Source organism: Tyto alba, unplaced genomic scaffold (genome assembly GCF_018691265.1).
Source record: "Tyto alba isolate M040663 unplaced genomic scaffold, T.alba_DEE_v4.0 Super-Scaffold_10, whole genome shotgun sequence".
Classification (NCBI taxonomy): domain Eukaryota; kingdom Metazoa; phylum Chordata; class Aves; order Strigiformes; family Tytonidae; genus Tyto; species Tyto alba.
Window position 1 is genome coordinate 18,569,765 of NW_024881262.1, and position 18,856 is coordinate 18,588,620.

Here is an 18,856-nt window from a genome sequence, read left to right on the forward strand (position 1 = left end):
GTGCTGGGAGATGGGACAACGATGTGTGAACCCTATCTCTCGCTGTCTGGGTGAGCACCCTGCTCACCATCCAGGAAACAGGGTGGATATGGGGCCACTCTTACTCCAGTCTAGTTTGGGTGAAGATGGCAGCAGCATGGCATGCTAGGGAGGGTGTGGGTGGTCGGGGTTGGGCTCCCTGCTGCCATCTCTACCTGGGATAACGTTCCCCACCCACACCATCCTCCCTGACAGGCCAGCCCATGGTGGTTAGAAATGTTTTGTAGGGTGTGACTGGGAGCTGGGAAGGAGGTCACACTCATCCTACAGCTGTACCAATTCTATGATGACGGTAAGCACTTATTTGACCTCTTGGGTTTTCCAGATGTTGTTGGTTGCTCTCTTTTAGTATACAATGTCCTTTTCCCTCCTTCTCATCCTCTGTCAGCTTAGAGAGATCACACATGCGTTGCACAATAACTTCGCTGCACTTAACTCACTAATTTAACTTGTCCAAGGAAGTATGTCATCTCCGTATGACCATGATCTTTCCTTCCTAATAGGCTTGATCATGCCAGAAGGCAGTATAAGCCAGCAGAATGGATTTTGATGCCTTCCTGTTTTGGTTTTGGTGCAACACAGCTGTTACAAGTGCCTCAGCTACATTAGGCACAAGCACCCTATTTGCATTGGCTCCTGGTTCTTATTCACTGTATGGCACCAGGACTTGGCTCTCATCTGTTACGGGAGATGCTGTAGTAGTCCCCCGTTTCCCCATGTGACATTTATGTACTATTTCATTGTGCATAAAGCTGGTGTATCAGACATCTAGTTGTATATACTAAACACAGATTTCCACACTTAAAACACAGTTTATGAAGCCTTTTTTAGTTCTTTTGTCAGGTCCCTGTGAACTTTCAAGATTTGCCATTCATCTAAGTACTTTAAAGTGAGTGGCCACGGACCATGCAGCTGAAGGAGGAGGTGAAGGAGTAGATATCAAAAAGGCTTCATCATTAAAAAACGGGGATTGCTTCAAATGACAGATAACAGTGTGCAAGAAACTGTGCTGGCTGCCATGTTTCTGCTTTTGTGCTCTGTACCAGAGGTTAAAACTGTATTTGTTTCCTCTACTTCACAAATGCTGGTGTCTGAGCGCGGAGTGGGTTGAAGCCCAAACAACCTTCCTCTAGGCAATGGCTAGAAATAACTTCGGGGCGGTATGAAATATTTCAGATAGATGTCCATATGACAACCGGCTATTCAAGCCATGAACAAGAGCCAGGGCTTTGCAGTTGCTTCAAGTTGTTTTACTGGCTAGCTTATCTCAGTTATACTAGATCAAACAAGACCATATCATTGGACTCATAAAGTTTCTGGAAAAGCCTTACTGCTGCTGTTGCTGAGGAGAGGACTGTTTGTATTCCTTCTGTGGCGTTCGCTAGCAAGAGTTACCTTCTCTGTGTTACCAGGGCCCCCAGCTCTGCCCTTGGTTTTCTCCCTGGCCCAGGTATCCTGACCAACTTTTATGCCTTTTCTTGTTCAAGGGTGTCAAAATCACATTTTTCTTTCAGCTGTTGCTCTTTCGCATGAAGTCACGCTGAGGGGAGCGGGAAGACCACTGCTGCCAAAATGCCCAGTAAATTCTCATGGGCTAACACAGAGCACGGGAAAGTTGTCGTGGTTTGAGCCTGGTCAGCAGCTAAACGCCCCGCAGCCGCTCACCCACCCTCCCTCCACGTGGGAATGGGGAGGGAATCGGAGGGGCAAAGGGAGACTTGCGGGTTGAGATAAAAACAGTTTAGTAACAGTGAAAGCATAATACGGTGACAGCAGTATCAATGGGTAATGTACAATACAGCTGCTCACCCCCTGCTGACCCCAAACACAAAGGCACCATGGCCATGCACCGGGAAGTGAGAGCCTGTCCTGGCCCACTCCTGCCTTTATATAGTGAGCACAATGTCACATGACATGGACTATTGGCCAATCCCGGCCCAGCCCTCCAGCTGTGCTCCCCCCGCCCCCGCACACAGGTGAGGGCACTGGGACCTGGGGAGCCCCTGGGGTCTCAGTGTGCTGCAGCACTCCTCCTGCTGCTGAACCAACGGGAACTCTAGGCCAGCCCAAACCAGGACAAAAGCCTAAGGTCATTTTTACTCTGTGACCTTGGTAAGTTCCTGTTGTCTATTGCTTTGCTACCAAAGAGTTGGACACCAGTTTATCTTTTTAATTAATAAATAAACAAATAAATACAGTCACTCCTTAGTAACTTCAAGCTGATCATCTGTTGGAAAAGAGAAGAGCAATAGCTCCTTTTAACCAGGAATTCTGTGGGTGTCCAGAATAGGAGGTATTCGGTTTTCCAGCAGTGATATGCATGTGGTAATGCCGATCAGGTGTGATTAGGAGCTTTGTTCTTCTAAGAATCATCTGCTGAGAAGTGCAGAAGAAGTAGAAGAAACTGGAATTACAAGAGTTTGCATTCCCTACCAGGTTATATAGTGTTCAGGGGAACTGACTGTACACATACCTAAGTCAAGGTCTTTAAGTGTTATGAAGGCTGCTGTGTGTGGCTTTATCCATCTATGTGGATGGATTTGTGTTAATCTTTTGTTGATTCTTGCAGAATTTTTCCAGGCCTAAGATGGTGATTGTGATATCTGGCAAAGCCCAGAGCTTTATCTCCTTTTCCACACTTGCAGGACACCCTTAGATACAAATTTGTGCTCTGTTCTTTTACAGTGTGTATGTTTACTTCATTTAACCTTTGAAAAAAGTAGGTGCCTGAAGGTGACAGCTTAGCTGCTGGAATTGGAGAACAAAACAAGCAAGATGAAACCTGTTACTGCCATTGCATCCTTGATTTAATTAGTTCAAATGTAAGATCTTGGTTATACCTGACATTGTGTTGTGTAAGAGTATTAAGTGTTGGAAAGTGTGAAGGACATTGCGTTTCCTTTGACTAAAGCATAAAAGGAAAAGGCTGTTTTCCTTTTAGAAAGAAACTCCAGAGCCGTTTGTGCTCTACATCAAACAGGAATGTTTGGTTTCCTGATCTCTTCCAGACGGTTTGTAATACAAGTCCAAATCCAATCTGTAACTAGTAGCCAAAGTGACTTTTGCCTTCTCTCAAGTTCTTGCTTGCTAAACCCAATCGTGCTGCTTATGTATTTTTCCAATGTGCAGCAGCCTTATATAATGGAGAGTAGATTTTGCTTTGGCATGTGGTATCATGCCGTCATCCTCTTGGACTACCTTCAGGACAGCACAGGTGGCAGTTCTGCTGGGATCTCACAGCTTCTCTGGTTTTATTAGCCTTTCTGGCTGGTATCCTCTATGGTATGACCCACCCCTGAGATGCACTGTCTTTGGACCATTTCATGGAATTTTTTCTGTTCACCTTCTAAAATTTCTTCCCAATATCTTAAATTAAAAATGTCTGGGTAAACCTTTGTGCTCATTCTAATCATTGGTTTATGATCAGATGAACTCTATTTGAGTGGCTATAAGGAGCCTAGAAGTGTCCTTATGGATCATCCAGGGACATCCACACACTTCCCTGTGAAGTGTGTACTTTGATTTGAAATCCGCCCTGGAAAAAGCTTCATGGCCAGCAAGAACTTTCTTGGGGTCATGTTGTGGCATTTTGCCTGTTCCACACATTTCTGGTCTTCCCTATATAAAGTTACTACTTCCTGTGGTTTTCATAGCTTCCAGGCTTCCAGGCTCTGTCCTTAGCAGATGCAGCTCACACCTATTTCCATCACCCAGCTGGAGTGGGTAGTGCTGGTGGGGCACTTGTCCGTTGCCAGGATTGCACTTTCCTGGGAGGCAAGGAAGGAAGCAGAGCAAATGGCAGACAGGAAAGAAGGCAGATGTAAGAAAGTAGTGAAGTTACCTTGCTTCATGAATACCTCTCCTTTGTATTTGCTGATTCTTGAGTGTTTATGTAGCTAGGACGTTCCCTGCAAAGTGAGTGGGCGTGTAGCAGACCTGGTGGTGTAAAGGCAGTGCTCCCTTGTGCTGTTGGGAGACACGTCTCTTAATGACACTGTGCTGTGAATGAGACACACAGTGCCCCAAGCACTGAAGTCATGGGAAAACTGTATCTATTTTTGAAAGGGTAGCACTCTGAGTGTGTTTGCTAGAGACCCATTTTCTTTTCTGTTAATTACACTGCTCGCTCATAAATTGCCCTTGCAATTTCCCTCACTAATAGTATTCATCACCTCCTCTTCTAAACTCTGGATTTGGGGTATACAGGGACATGTAGGCAGCTGCTGTTTATATTTTAATGATACAGCTTGCTAAATGCCTCTTTGAAAAGTAAGTTGTCATAAATAATCGAATTATTTTATAATACCTATATGTGTATATTGTATCCTGTTAGAATAGTGTCACTTTATGCAGATAGGAATCTGTCTGTGTGCACTGCTGAACAATTTGGAATCTTAGGAACCTAAGGCTGTGGCAGGCATTACGGTATGATGCACTAGTGCCATTTCTGGGTGTTAGCAAGTTCATCCCCAGAAGGGCTGTGATCCAATTCACTAGTGCACATTGTGTGATTTTGCTGGCGTGGGAGGGACTGCCTTGTTCTTGCTGTGGTTGTTTTAAATGTGGAGATTTTTGTAATGTCCCTTTGATGCTTTTGTGATAAGGGAGATGCAGATGTTCTGTATCTACATTTTCTTTAATGAAAAGAAAAATCTTACTTTGTTAATGAGAAAACATGAAAACAAGTTATAAACTATATTGCCTTCCATAGTACTTGTCTTTTTTTTAGGTGGGGACTAACCTCTATTTCAGCTTTTTCTCCTTGGGAATGAAAAGGTAAACAAGATCTCCAAAGAAGCATCGAGTGCTGACTGTCCTTGCCTGGAGTAAGAAACATGGAGCCGGGTGTGTGTGCATGTGTGTGTTGTGTGTTGTTTTTTTGGGGGCTTTTGGGGAGGAGTTTCTTGTCGAAGCAGGATGTTTTCATGTAAATAAGATTCCCTCACAGTAATAGCTAGGCTGGCCTGTTCAGAGGCCTGTTCAGATTTGATTTTTGTGTACGTGGCTTGAACTTTAATGCTATTTGTGGGTTTGCACTCTAATTAAAGAGTCTTCTACTTGATTTCAGCCCAACAAGAGATACCAAATTGTTTTGACGAGGAGGCAGCAGAGGAAGAGTGGAAAGCTAGAGACAGATGATAGAGGACAAATAATATAGTGTGTGCTTTTACTGTAAATATCTACATTCTTAGCATAAAGTAAATCTAAAGTAAATTCTATGTTACTCAAAATGCTGCTTTCTCTCAGTTATGTTGTCATATTTAAGCTCATGCATAATTAAACCTAAAATATATGTTATTTTCTATTTAAAAGTATTTAACCAAAACAATAACAGCTTTGGTAGGAAACCAGACTGTTAGGAGAGACTTAGCAAGGGCTCTAATGCTGTGAGTGAAATTACAACTCTCTCATACCAGTGTTGTACCAGGCTCCCTAGGAACGGGAGTGCTTTGACTTTGCTTGCTTCAGCCCAGATGGGGAAAGCTACAGAATTTAAAAAACAAGTAATTCCTTATTTGTTAATGCATACACCGATCTCTCTTGCTAAATTTCTCTCTGTATTTCTAGATACTGAAAGAGTGGTCAGCTTTTTTAAAAATTCTTGACATGTGTTGCTGTCTGTGCTCTTTTGAAAATCTCTCTGTCAATATCTCAAAGAAAAGGGAGAGAGCACTCTAAACCCATGGGCTTTCTTGAAACACCTGGAAATATTTGGTTCCTGCTGTTTGGGAAAGATAAACCTTCCCTTGTAGGGAGTTCATTCCAGTCTTGGCCGTTGCTTTGTCAGTTCGGACCCTGCTTCTTTTTTCTTCCCTTTCTGCCTGATACTGGAAAGTGTTGGAGAAAGTATTATTGGTTGGTTGGACTCTTAGTTTGATATGATCAAGAACTATTAAGCTCTTAAAAAGATCTGCTTATTCTATAAAATAATCTTAATATTTTTATGGTAAATATAATGTAGGATGATGATATATGTCTAAGACTAAGTATTGACTTGTTACAGAGCTGTGAAACACTTTGTTAATGGAAAATTTTTGAGTAATTTTTTATATAGAAAACAATAATCAGAGTTCTGAGATTTTTGCCAGATATATATTGCAGTCATAGTTAGCAATATCTTAACCTTTGGGTGCTGAGACGTTGTTGAGCTTCTTATGCCATGGAGCGGCCTGGGCTTCACAGGATGGGTGTATTTTGCTTAGAGACAATGTCATAGGCAGCCTATAATGTTCTTTGCTTTAGGAAGCTGTATTCTGTTGAAATGCTGAAGAGAGATTTCGGAGAGTTAGTCTTGCTTTACCCAGAACTGTCTCTCTGTCCCCAGGTAGGCCAAGCAACAACTGGAGTAAAGGTGTCTGAGCTTCAGTGGCAAAGCACCTGTTAGGTTCTCTGCTCCCAACGGCTTGGCCATGTAGTCCTTGCAACTGTCAGACTGTGAAGAGGAAGACAGAAAATAGGAATGAACAGAGCTGCTGTTGCATTTCTTTTACCCTAACTTCTCCTAAAGCAACATATGCTATGGAGAGTAGATGAATGTGATGCTCTACAGGTTCAGCAGTTGCTCTGAATCAGTATTGATCCCACCATTGTGTTTTGTTACTGTATATTTATATCCCTTCTTTCTTACTATTCATACAAGTACAGAAATCCTCTGCAAATATAAATTGGAGCAATTTTTTAAATCCAGATGACAGTTTTGTTTGGCTGAGAACTGCAAGACTGGGTCCTTTTTGTAATGGTATTGATTATTATATTTTTAACTCCAGGTATTTATTGTTGCATGAAGACAATAAATGTTAAGAAAAGCAGTGAAGGGTTTATTTATTTCCATCATAAGTAGTTTGTATTTTTCCTTTGATTCCTAAAATTTGCATTAGTTTGTCCTTTGTCAAACAGATCAACAGCAGGGCTATTCACTATAGATTTTGTCTTTGCAAAGTCAACTTCAGGGCCAGTGGAAACTATGAAAATTAATTTTCTGCCCTTTGTAAAAGCCATGACCTCTGTAATACCAGAGAGGTGAACTGTGGATACGAAGGGAACTCCTAGGAGTGTGCTCCTAGTGAATAGTGATTTAGTCTGACCTGCAGCCATTTGAATCATACTGGGGGCAAGCTGCTATAATAGATGATCTAAACTGCAGAAATAATAAGTAGAGCAGTCCCCACAGAAGACAACCTTTGCCCCACTCCCTTTCTTTCCTCCAGACAATCCTCCACTTTGGAGTGCTGCCTTCCAGTCTCTCCAAACCAAGTCTTGGTCTTTCCTTTCATCCGGGCTTAAATTAGCACCCCAGAAGTCTCCACGTCTCAGTTTTTACTCCAGGTGGTTAAGGACTGTGCTTTCTGGCTGCTATGCAGGCTCATCACCTTAGAGATGAAATACATGCCAAGAGAATGGGTTGGAGGCAATGTAGCTTTTTTTGGAGAAGTACACAGGTGATGCTGTGATTAAATTAGCCAGAAAAGAAGAGAGGCTCCCTCTGTGTCACTATAAAAGACTTCTTGCTGACGATACAAATTCCCAGGAGCTAAACCTCTCTGGAGCCCAGGAAGGCTCCATGAATACCCAAATCACTAGCTGCTCATGAGAGCTAAGGATCGCTTTCAGATCTTTCCGTAGTGGTTGGAAAGATACTATCCAAATGGAAAATGACTGTATTTAAGGCACAGGCAAGCACTAAACCCATTGTGAAAACAGAACCTTGGAGGCACTGTGAACCATGGCTTTGGAAATTAATTAAAAACTGTATGGCACCATTTTCTTCCATTATTGTACTCCCGGGGACATATTTGTTCTTTTAAAATCTTTTGGTTAGTCTGTTAACATACTGTTGCATTGTTGAGTGTGAAATTTCTAGTTAAATTGTAAGATAGTGTCATAAACCTTAGAGGCAGCAACTTTGTATTCTTCCTGGCAGTGCAAAGCCTGTGTTGCTATGGCCCTGATCCAGAATTTGACAACACAAACATAAATGATAAATCAGGCATATTTATCTAAGGGTCATTTAGCAATAAAGAGTTGTTTAACTGTATTTTATTTTTAATAATGTATTTAGTGCTTTTTATTAAGTTGAAATATGCAATGTCTGTTTTTCATTGCTGCAGTGTAAGAGCTCCATCCCAGTGTAGGCACTGTATTTCTTCATCTACAGCCTTCAAATAAGACTTTTCCTGGAGACATTAAAACTTGTGAGTGCTGGAAAAATCTCTAAGGGTTTTGCTAAGTCATGGAACTCATTTCACATAGTGATGCATGAAGGAGATGCAAAAACTAACAGCTGAGTACCTTAATATGAGACTTTGCAGATGTGGGTATAGTTACATTTCTATGGGGGGTGATATTTCTGTGTTCCTCTATTCTCTTCAGGGAATTCATTTCATATGCAGTGTGTGGAGAATAGAAGAAGGAGTAAGTGCTGCCATTTCTGGGAGTTTCTCATGTCTGTGGTTTGTTTTGTAATTTTTTCTTTTTTTTTTTTTTTTTTGAATGGTACTGGTCTTAACAACACTCAGGGGGAGGAAGAACTGAAATGGTTTAAGTTGTCATTATTTTTCTTCTGTTCTTCCTGCAATGTAGACCTAACACTTCTTTTGAAATACAAACCCAATTTGTAGTTGTCTTCAGTGGTCCCTGAAGCTGGCTCCCTTCTCTTTTGCTCTTAATTTCAGGTGATGTCAAGTTGTGCCGGAAAGCAAGTGCAGTTGAGATGTTTGGTCTCCAGAACTGAATGTCTTAGTAACATGGGCTTTGTTCAGTTTTATTACTTGGCATCTACTTTTAAAAGGAAGAACTAAAGGGGAAATACAAGGATCTTATGGGGAATGCTCAAAGAAGGGAACCTTGAGGACAGATCTCTTAGCTATAAAAGATCCTGAAAAATATGCACTCTGCATGTCTTTCTGGGAGTATTTCAGTGTCCAAAGTCTTGGACAGTATGCACATACCTTGGTGGAAATGGTGGCCCAAATCATATAGCTGTTCTTGTACTGTTTCTTTGCATGCTCCATTAAGTACAGTTGAAGTTTTTGTAGGACTGGTGCCAAAGTGAGCTTTCTGTGGGTTGGAAAGGAAGGGAAACAAAGTAAAAGCAAACAGTCTGCTCTCCTCACCTCTGCCTGTGGGCTCCTTCCCTCTGCTGTGAGACAACAGCTGTAAGGAGCCCAGGACAGAAAAACTTTCTGAAACATGATGAGTTGCTTAATCAGATTTCCATGCTTGGTTTCAACCTCATGTAAATAAAGAATGTGTAGGGAGAAAAGCTTGTGTGTAATTTGAACATAAACGTGAAGGTAGGTATTTGGGGGGAGATCACGATCATACAAGCTTACACCACTTTTTCCTGGCAGAAGAGACATTCTTGAAGTGAAGGTTTTGAGGTGGGAGAGGAGAGGTTTTGGAAGGACTTTGTGTGAAGGTAACACCAAGTAATTGCAACTAGTGACTGCGGTGTGAGTTTGTTTTCTTCTTACTGCCCTGGCTGCCTCTACATCTCTCCTTGCCCTGGGAAGACTCATGAAGGACAATGGGAAATGAACTGGCTTATCCAAGAATTAATTTCAACCCAGTGGTAACTGGGCACAGAGAAAGGAAGTTCTGTGAGGCAATGAAAGGAGACAAAGGAGGAAAGTGATCTAAATAGCAACATAAAGAAAATATTTGGGAATAAAATTAATCATCAACTTGTACAGTAGGGTGTCCAACAGTCCTGCTGAGGTTGTATATCATAGATGTATTTGTTTATTCAGTTATGTCTTGCACTACAACATTTTTAAATTGTTGCTAGAATTAAATTGATTTCTTGAGTTTTAAATAGTGCAGCATAAATCTTCCTCTCACACCAGGACTAAGTGTCTCTGACTGCAAGCTAGCTGCAGTTTGCCAGTTCCACTTGATTTCATTTCAGACTCATCCCTGCAAGCCAAACCACAAAAAGAGCTTCCTGTTCGGTGGAAAATGAAATGCAAGAGGCGATTCTTTTGTTGCTAACAGGAGATTGCAGGGAACAGAGCTGGCTCTTGCTGAGGTTGTGATTGGGCTTGGTTAACTATTTTACCAATTAGGCAGTGACTCCTGGTCACTGGATATCAGTTAGATGTTCTTAGGTCTAACCAATGACAGTAGTTTAATACTCAGGGTATTTTACGAAGAGGCTTGTTGAGCAGCAGCATGACGTAATGAAAGGTGAAAAGCTTGGACCGTTGCATTTCTCAGGGTTGTGTTTATGAAGGAAAGTTCTGCTTGCTGCCTTATTTATCCTGCACTGGCTATTTGGCCTGTGGAGCCAGTGGGCTTTTTCTTGTTTGCTTTTGTTCCTCTCAGAGCTTACAAATTAAGCTGTCAAGGGTAATTTTTTTCTCTTCCACTTGCCAAATGCCAGTGTTTTTTCCCACCTCTTCCCTAGGTAATGTGGGTTGGTGTTGGTGATGGGACTGGTCACATGGGGTAAGGAGGACTCTGCTCCTGTGGGCATTCTGCAGGGGTTTTTTGGTTCTGCTCCCTTCCCCAAGCACCATCAGTGGGAGGCCTGGCAGACCCTGTTAATTGGCCAGGAAGAGGGGCTCTGGGGTGTCTGTGTGCTCTTGGGTGCCTTGCTCAGGGCTGGGACAGGATCTTAGAGATATATGCTGTGCTTGACATCTGCTGTCTGCTGTCAGCAGTCCCTGGCGTGTTTCTCCTGCTTGGTGTCTGAGGAATCAAAGGTCCTTCATGGGTGAGCTCTGCTCCCCGTCAGAAAGGCCCCATGCTCGAGATGCTGCCCTGGCAGACTTTGGGACACCCACCCTGGACCACAGTAACTAATCTGCTCTGCTTTCTGCCATGTAGAATAGCCTTCCTAGGCTAGCTCAGAAGCAGTAGTGAGATTGGTAATATGTTTTTCTTTCTGCTAGGGATGAGGGTTTTCCAAGAAAAGCCATTTTCACAGTGCCCCAGCTCTTCCTTCTCCTTCACCTGCTACAGCTACCTGGAAGCCTGGTGGCTGTAAAACCTGGAAGAATAATAATGGGTTAAAAATAACCAGAGCTCTTGTGTCCTTTAAAGGGATTTAGTTGGAGGTCTGAGTTATGTCTAAAGTGAATGTGCTGTGCTATCACTTTACACCTTACTTGTGTGGTGAATGCTTCCTGGGACTGAGCTAAGGCAGGATGTGCTGCATGGTCACAGCTGAGAAACACATGAGAAAATACAGGCACCTGTGAAGGGCTGCTGTGAGCATGGCTGTGGGGACAGACAGACAAATGGAGGAAGAGAGGGAAGGAGCAGCTGCTGCCCAGCGGCTGTTTTTCCAAAAGAGTTCTGAAGATGTAAAGAATTGAAAGCATTTCTTGCTGAGCTTGTTTATTATTTTTGTTTTTGAGGAGGAATTTTAGCATTGTTTTAAGACATAGGTTCAGCTTTGTTCCCACTAAAGGAGTCAGATGCTGGCTCTTGATTTAACTGATGAAGAGGTGCTGACACTTCCAGCTTTTTCTGGCATTACTCTTTGATTCCTCAGAATAAATCAGACATTAACTACTGATCCTAAACCAGAGGTCAGCCATCAGAATTTATGGTTATTTTCCATTAAATGGTTGCCCAGCTTTGTCCATTCTCCCTCTGAATCTAGTCTCCAGAATAAAACAGTTCTTCACGTATTTCTGTAAACCACATTACTGCATTTACTGATCAAATCTGTGGGCTGAGGAGCCCTGTGGTTCCCACAAAGACCATCGTATTTGTGCTGTGAAGGCTTTGGCTGGATGGCAGGCAATGTGGGTGAGGAAGCAGTGATAGGCAGTGACTGTGCAGCCTTTTTCCTTAACTGAGTTAGTTTGTTGGGTCTTATTTAAGCAAACGTTGCTTGAATGCAGTTCACGGTATTTGCTCAGTGATCCAGTGGAATGTCTGAGATATTTTTGTTTTTCCTCCAGAGCCAAAAAGCAGGTTTTGGCTTTAAATCCCAAAGCCGCCAGCCTGAAGCAGAGTCACTGTGCCTGAGGGCAAGAATTGCTGAGCTGCTGCAGTGGTGCGGTGAGACAGACACCCTGGCTGGCACAGAGCGCTCCCTCTGCACCAGGAGTTGGGTGTCTTAATTAAAGATGTTGCAAATGACTCTACAGCTAAATTTGCTTTTACTGAAATGAAAGATGTGTCATGACTGACCGAGCTGCCAGGCAGCCTGCTGCAGGCCTGTCTTGCTTGTATCCCAGCTCCGTTGTGTATAAAATAATCCAGTTTCAGTACTCAAAGCTGTGTGACCCTCTGGTGAGCCCTGACCCTCCTCAGCCACCCAGCGTGGGAGGAACTGTGGGCTTTGTGCACGCTGCCATTGCAGTGAAGCTCCCTGCTGACCACCTTGTCTTCTGGACGGTTTTCCAAACACTGCACTGTGTCCCCCAGCCCCAAGGGGCCGGCAGACATACTGGAAGGTCCTGCCAGGCTGCCCAGGGCTCCTCAGAGAGTCTCTCCAAAGCTTTGTGACCAGGAATGGGAGGGTAACATGCTGCATGAAGGGGAGGTATTCCAGGTGGCGGTGCCATAGGGAAACATGCCCTTTTAATCTTATTTTTTTTCTTATGTATATTTTTATTTATTTTTGTCTCTGAAGTAAAAAAGGTGATGTCTGGGATCCACCAGGACCACATCTAATGCAATCTTATGATGCCTTTTGGAGGCACTGGAGGATATGGGGCAGTATCCAGACAGCTTTGGACTTTACCAGGCCTAGTGCCTAGTGGTGTGGCTGGCTGCTGGGGCACAGGGAGGCCCGAGCACAGCTTTTCTGAGCAGCAGCTTCTTGCAGTGTTTTCCAGGCCTGGTAATGATGTGGTAATTGAACTTGCTTTGTTCTGGCCTCAACAATATGTGCATGGAGGCCAGTGAAGCTTGGGCTTTCTCATCATGTGCTTTTGTATTGCTAACCCAGAGAACGCCTGCACGTTAATCTGTGTTCCAGCAGCTATTCGTAACAAGACATGCACACATCCTCCCAAACCTGCTTTTGGTTTCTCCTTTCTTCAGGTCTCCTCTGTATTCCTCTTAAACATTTTCATGAGTTTACCCAATCTTTAGGTTGGTGCTTCTTGCTTGGCTGGGACAAGCTGATGGTTTACTTGTTGACTGGAGGGTCTATACCTGTGCATCCTGTGACAGACCTTTCCAATTGTTTTTTTCATTACCATGTGCCCTGAAGTTGCCACAGGAGAAATTCTTCTGATTTCAGGAAGAAAATGTCTCATTACCTCTGCTTGCCTCACCTTTAAGTGAGGAATATCTTACTGTCTTGGGTCAAATATAATCAGCTGCAACTAGACCAGATTTGAGGCTAAAAGAATGTTTATTTTAAACCACAGATAGATGAAAGAGACAGTCAGCTGTTACTAGATTTGCATAAGATTCAAGATCCTCTAGGGTATGCTCTAGTGACTGCAAATATGCAGAATAAATACCTGCTGGTTCAAGTTCAGTGTTCTTGTTTGCTTTAATTTTAAAATTTTCTTTGTTAATTTTAGTGAGAAATACCCTCATTATCTGGTGTGGAAGAAATACTTATATTAAATAACTAAGTAGTTAATTTTCCATATGGTCTTTTGATCATGGTCTTGAATAGAGAGAGAGCTCAGAGTCCTGTGTGTGTATGTGTTCCTGTGCCAGACTCCTGTGCCAAGAGACCCTCTGCCTTTGTGTAATGTAATAATTATGGATCTTTACAACTTGGATTTGCTTTCTTGAAGCAATGATAGTCTGTGGACTGGGGACAGGAAACTGAGGGAGAAAAAGAAATTGGGCCACCTAACTTTAGATGCCCAACAGAGGCTTATGAGTTAGGAGCAACATGGACTTACAGTCCATAGGGGAGTCAGATCTGAAGTCAGATCAACACATGCAAGGGCTAAGCTGTTCTTTATCTCGTGAGGTGCAAATAAACAATGTGAGGTCAATGATAAAGAAAAGAATTGAGTATGGAAAGTAAGACCCTCTTATTACTTCTGACAAATTGTGCTGTGCTAGAAATGAAAATGTATATGGCAGCTGCTGTATTGATCTTTTCAAAATTGGTAAGCTCTTGAGCCTAGTTATTAAAAGATATTTTCACTGTGTGTCACTGGACTTAAGGGATTGAAAACAACGTCAAAATACTCAGATGTTTTTGTGTGTCCAGGACAGTGCATGAAAGATGTCATCAGTTAGTCTTCATGTCCTTTGACATGAGACATCTCTACATGCCAGATGACTGTAGCTGTGTTATGGAAGGGCAAAGGCACAGCATTTTTCTGTTGTGGACAGTTTTGTCAGATACTGGCACTGATGTTGGCAAGACTCTAGGGTGAAATAAGGAGCTCTTCAGAGCATCTTGGCTTTTGCTAAAGGTTTGAATGCTTGCAAACACAGAAGTGCTGAAACCACAAGTGTATTTTATGTCATGTTGGGGGACAGTGTCTTGTCAGGGAGTGAAGGATCAGATGGAAAATGCCAGTTTGCCATAGAAAGGCTGGAAAGAATGTGGGTAATTTTTAACATGCACAAGAAGTTGTGAGCTTCATCTTCCAGAAATCCATGGGAAAGATGGAACAGACAAACCAAAGGACTGAAAATGCCGTAAAAAAAAAAAGTATTCCTGCCCCTGGAAGAAATTATGATATGATATGATATGCCTTTATTGCTTAAGATTAACACAGTGGTATTCAGCTGGCTTTTCCATTCCTTTTCTCATTTAAAACACAGTGTTCAAAACAGCTAAAAGCTGCAATAGCTTGGTCATAATTTACACGTTACAACCAACTTGTGGCTAATCTGCCTTACACTGAGGCTAGAGGGGAGGGAACGTGGCTACTGGCCTTGATGTGTATAGGATGACACTGGCTATAGGACATGCCATGCTGTCACAAATTAGTCATCTTCCTGGAGTGATGTTTGCTGCCAAGTGACCTCTGTCCAATGTTTTGGAGGACGGAAAAGCATTATTCATTCCTAGTAAACTTTGGTGGTCAGAGTTGTATTATGATACATGTGGCTTTAATCCTGAGCTGTGGCTATTGCCAGTCCTTTTCAATGATTACTCTCTAGTTAGTAAGGCTACACAGCTGATTCTGTTCAGGCATTTCTTCAGTATGTGTTTGCACATGCACACATAATAATAATGATGAAGATAACAATAATAATAAGCAGGATGATGATGTCTTTCTTCACATCTGGTTCTTATGAGTATTAATGATGAAATTCTTTTTTTTTTTATTATACTTTCCGCTGGCTTCATACTGATGAGACACCATTGATTTTAATGGAAAAGACCACCAGTGGGAATTTTTGCCTTTTCCACCTGATAATGGAAGGAATAATCTTTTCTTTGATCTTTGGTTGGTGTACTTGGAAATCAGAAAGGAAGATGGTTGTACTGTAATGGATTTACTCTAATGATGTGTGTGGTCAGTGGTTTCTGGACTTTCAAAGCAAGGTGGGTGTGCTGTGAGATGTGATGAGGTAGGAGCTGAAATGCAGGGAGCATTGCTTGTCGAATAACCTTGTAACTGAGAGCTCAGGGAGAAATGACCTATAAATTTATCATTTGCTGGCTATGGTTCATACTGGTACTGTCCCTGCAATTATGCAAATGTTAATATCTGAGCTGCTAAATTTGCCAGCTCTGGATGGATTAATATGTAATGGATAACATGTAGATGATATTTAATCAAGAAGAAAACTGTGTTCTGAACGGGATACTGCTTTTTTAAGTATCAAATATTCAAGGTGTCTTGCTAGCCCCTGCATCCCTGTTCTGTATTTAACAGGGGACCATAAAGCAATGAAATGTTAGACATCTGTCTTCACTAAGAGCTTCGGTAATGCTAGTCTTGTGAAATGTGTGTGTATCAACTAGGAAAAAAATGATCATTTGTTTAAAAAGAAACAAAAAATAGCAGCATTAGTAGGTGTTGCTGTTTCTATGTAAGACACGCTACAGAAGAGACTCTGAACCAGAGGTTTTGTTTACTCTCTCTCCTGTGAACTCCTTGTTGTAATGCATAAGCACCTTAAAAATATTTATGAATGTGTCCTCAAAGGAAAATGAAATTTATATAATGGAGATGCAAGGTGGTGTTAAAGGAAGCAACTTTCCAAAGTTTTCTACACATTTATACTGTGACAGAACTGGGACAGTAAATCAGACCATTACATCCCATTTTGGTAAACAAGTCATCATCCCAACCTTCTTATTATTTACTTTTGCATTGGCTGCTTTTCTTTGTAAAATACAAATACTTTATTTCTAAGGAATACATTATTTTTTTGTAACTTCGCATTTAGGCAGGCCGCACATGGCTTGATGGCCAACATGGGATTGCAGTTAGCAGCGGGGAAGGAACAGAGAGAACATTAAACTCAATTTACACTCCCGTGTGACAACCTGCTCCAGTCTTGCTCCTCAGCTGCCAGAGGTGTCCTGAGCACCACTTGGGAGTCACCCATGCTGGGAAGCTGATGTTCTGTGTGCTGGGGGAGAATCTGCCACACCAAGCTCAGCAGTGCTAACTGCCTGCAATGGCCTGTAACAATGCCTCTGAAGTGGGATGTAGCTGCATTTGCTTTCCTCTCCTCTCCCATTCCTCACACCATTGCGGCAGGGCTGCTGATGTTCTGTCAACCTCAAGCCCATAATGAAACAATTCCCTGCATATACTGTTGTGCACTAACAAGAGGTGCTTATTTCTGCATGCTTCAAGTGATGCCTGTCTTCTCCAAACTGCAGCTGGGGGGACAAAATGTTGCAGTTGTGGCAGCATGTCTCCTGCGGCCAGGGATTCAGAGCTGTGTTTGGGCAGTGACAAAGTGCACAAGCAAGAGGATAATTCTCTGTTCCTCAGGGTTTAAAGGCTTTGCGCAAATCTCTTTGAAGTCGGTGAAGGACTTCTGTTACCGTGATGTGCTTTGAATCTAACCCCAATTGCTCACTAAATTTGCAGTGTGTGTTAGTCTTTTGTTAGCTGGCTTGTGAATATGAAATGGTGCTTTGGAGGGTATATTGAGTGTGCAAATTTGCACACTGGTATTGATCTTTTCAAAGCAATATGACTGTGGGTATGTGTTGAAATACCCTCCAGTATGTTGCAGACACATTCCTCTTTGGTCTTGTATGTGCTGTTTATATGTGTTTAGTTGGCACTATGAGCTCTGAGGTTTTCTTTTAAGTTATTCTATGGTACTTTAGGGATCTCAACTCTCATCACTCATAAAATAAAATAAAGCATAACTCTGGTAGGTCCTGCCTTGTTAACTGTTCTAGCTGTTGTGTTTCCCACTGTTCCAAAAAATTTAAAGCATTATAAGATTTAACATATTCCCGGTGCAAAGCATGAATATTTATAGGCAAAGAATAAGACTTCCCAGTTTGAAAGGTCAATGCTATGAAGTTACTTTTTTGGCAGGTGTGATTAAGCCACACAGACTTCCAATAATGTTTTGTAAGCTTTTTCCTTAATTATGGCTTAATTTAGGTCTCTGAGTTTAACAAAACTTATGAAGCTTGCAGCAAAATATTTTTCTTGTGGAAAATTTTGTTTGCAGGGAATACAAATCCTGTATTGCTTGTGGGTATGATTTTTTAAATGTGTTTAAATGTGGAAATCCCTTAATTTTTCCTCGCATTTCTTAAAACATATACAAAATTAAAATAGCTGATACTCTGTGATTAATACAGAATTTTTAAGAAATTAGTTTGGAAAGTGTGTGTGATTACTTTTTTACCTCCAAACACCCTGAGTAAAATGCATATGAGATTATAAGACATCAAGCAAGAGGCGCAAGATTCTGTCTCAAGTAGTTACTGCTGCAAGAGACAAATTAGAAGCAATTTTGCTTTCTTATAGTTGTTCTTAAATGCACCGTTCTGACAACAGCAATAAACAGAATAATCTGCCTAATTGTATTTATGTGGTGTCTGTCTTTTCTGGAGAAAATCCCTTTTCCCAGATAAAATAATCTTCCATTCAGCTGTCAGTGGAAGAAAGCCTCTTTAGCAGCTGCACAGATTCAGGGGAATGTTTCTGCACAGGTTTAATATAGAATTTTGATAGGGACCTCAGCGAATTTGTTTTTTGGTGACTGAAAAACAGTAAGGGTGCTAAAAACACCTTGCTTTCCTGTGCAGATTGGATAACAGGATATTTACTCGAAAGAGCTTGACAGGAAAGCACAGAGATGATGTGATTAAACTAAGGTAGATTTATTACTAAATATTTTTTTCACAACATATTTTCTTAAATTGATGTAATAAATGTCTCAGCCCTGCTCAAGGATAGAGTTTTGAACAGCTTTGAGCTATTCCTGGCTTAATACTTAAGTAGAAACAGCATAAGTGGTGGAAAAACAGGATCATTTTGGAAAAAAAATATTCAAACTGTTTAAAATCTCTGCTGTGATCGTGCTTGTCTGACTCCCTGCAGCCTTGCATTATCAAACTGAGAATGTTTCAGTCTCCCTAATATTAATGTTTGAAATAGGATACAAATAAAGCATCTGAATAAAGTAGAAAGAAAAAGAAGTGGTTAGCATCACAAGTACCTGGGACCTGCTCCACTGGCACTTAGACTTGCTAACCTGAGCTTAGAGATACAGTCACAGGCTCTAAAGGTGGGCTTTCCAGGGGAGCTGAAGAGAGTGAAATCCCTTCAAACTCAGGGGCAGAATATTTTTAACATCAGGGTTTGAATGGTGAATTCAGCATCTGAAAACTGTTTTACTGAAAATGGTGGGGAAACGGGGGAGTTTGCAGGGATTTTATTTTCCAGAAAAAGGAAAATTCCCTGGGATGGCAGAAAGCAATGCTGAGTCTGCTGTC

General features: G+C 41.8%; 1 protein-coding gene across 3 annotated transcripts in view; it reads left to right on the forward strand.

Annotated features, from left to right (window-relative positions):
* The window catches only part of PID1 (phosphotyrosine interaction domain containing 1), an 89,878-nt gene that overhangs the window by 69,013 nt on the left and 2,009 nt on the right, over positions 1 to 18,856 (forward strand). The window lies entirely within an intron of this gene.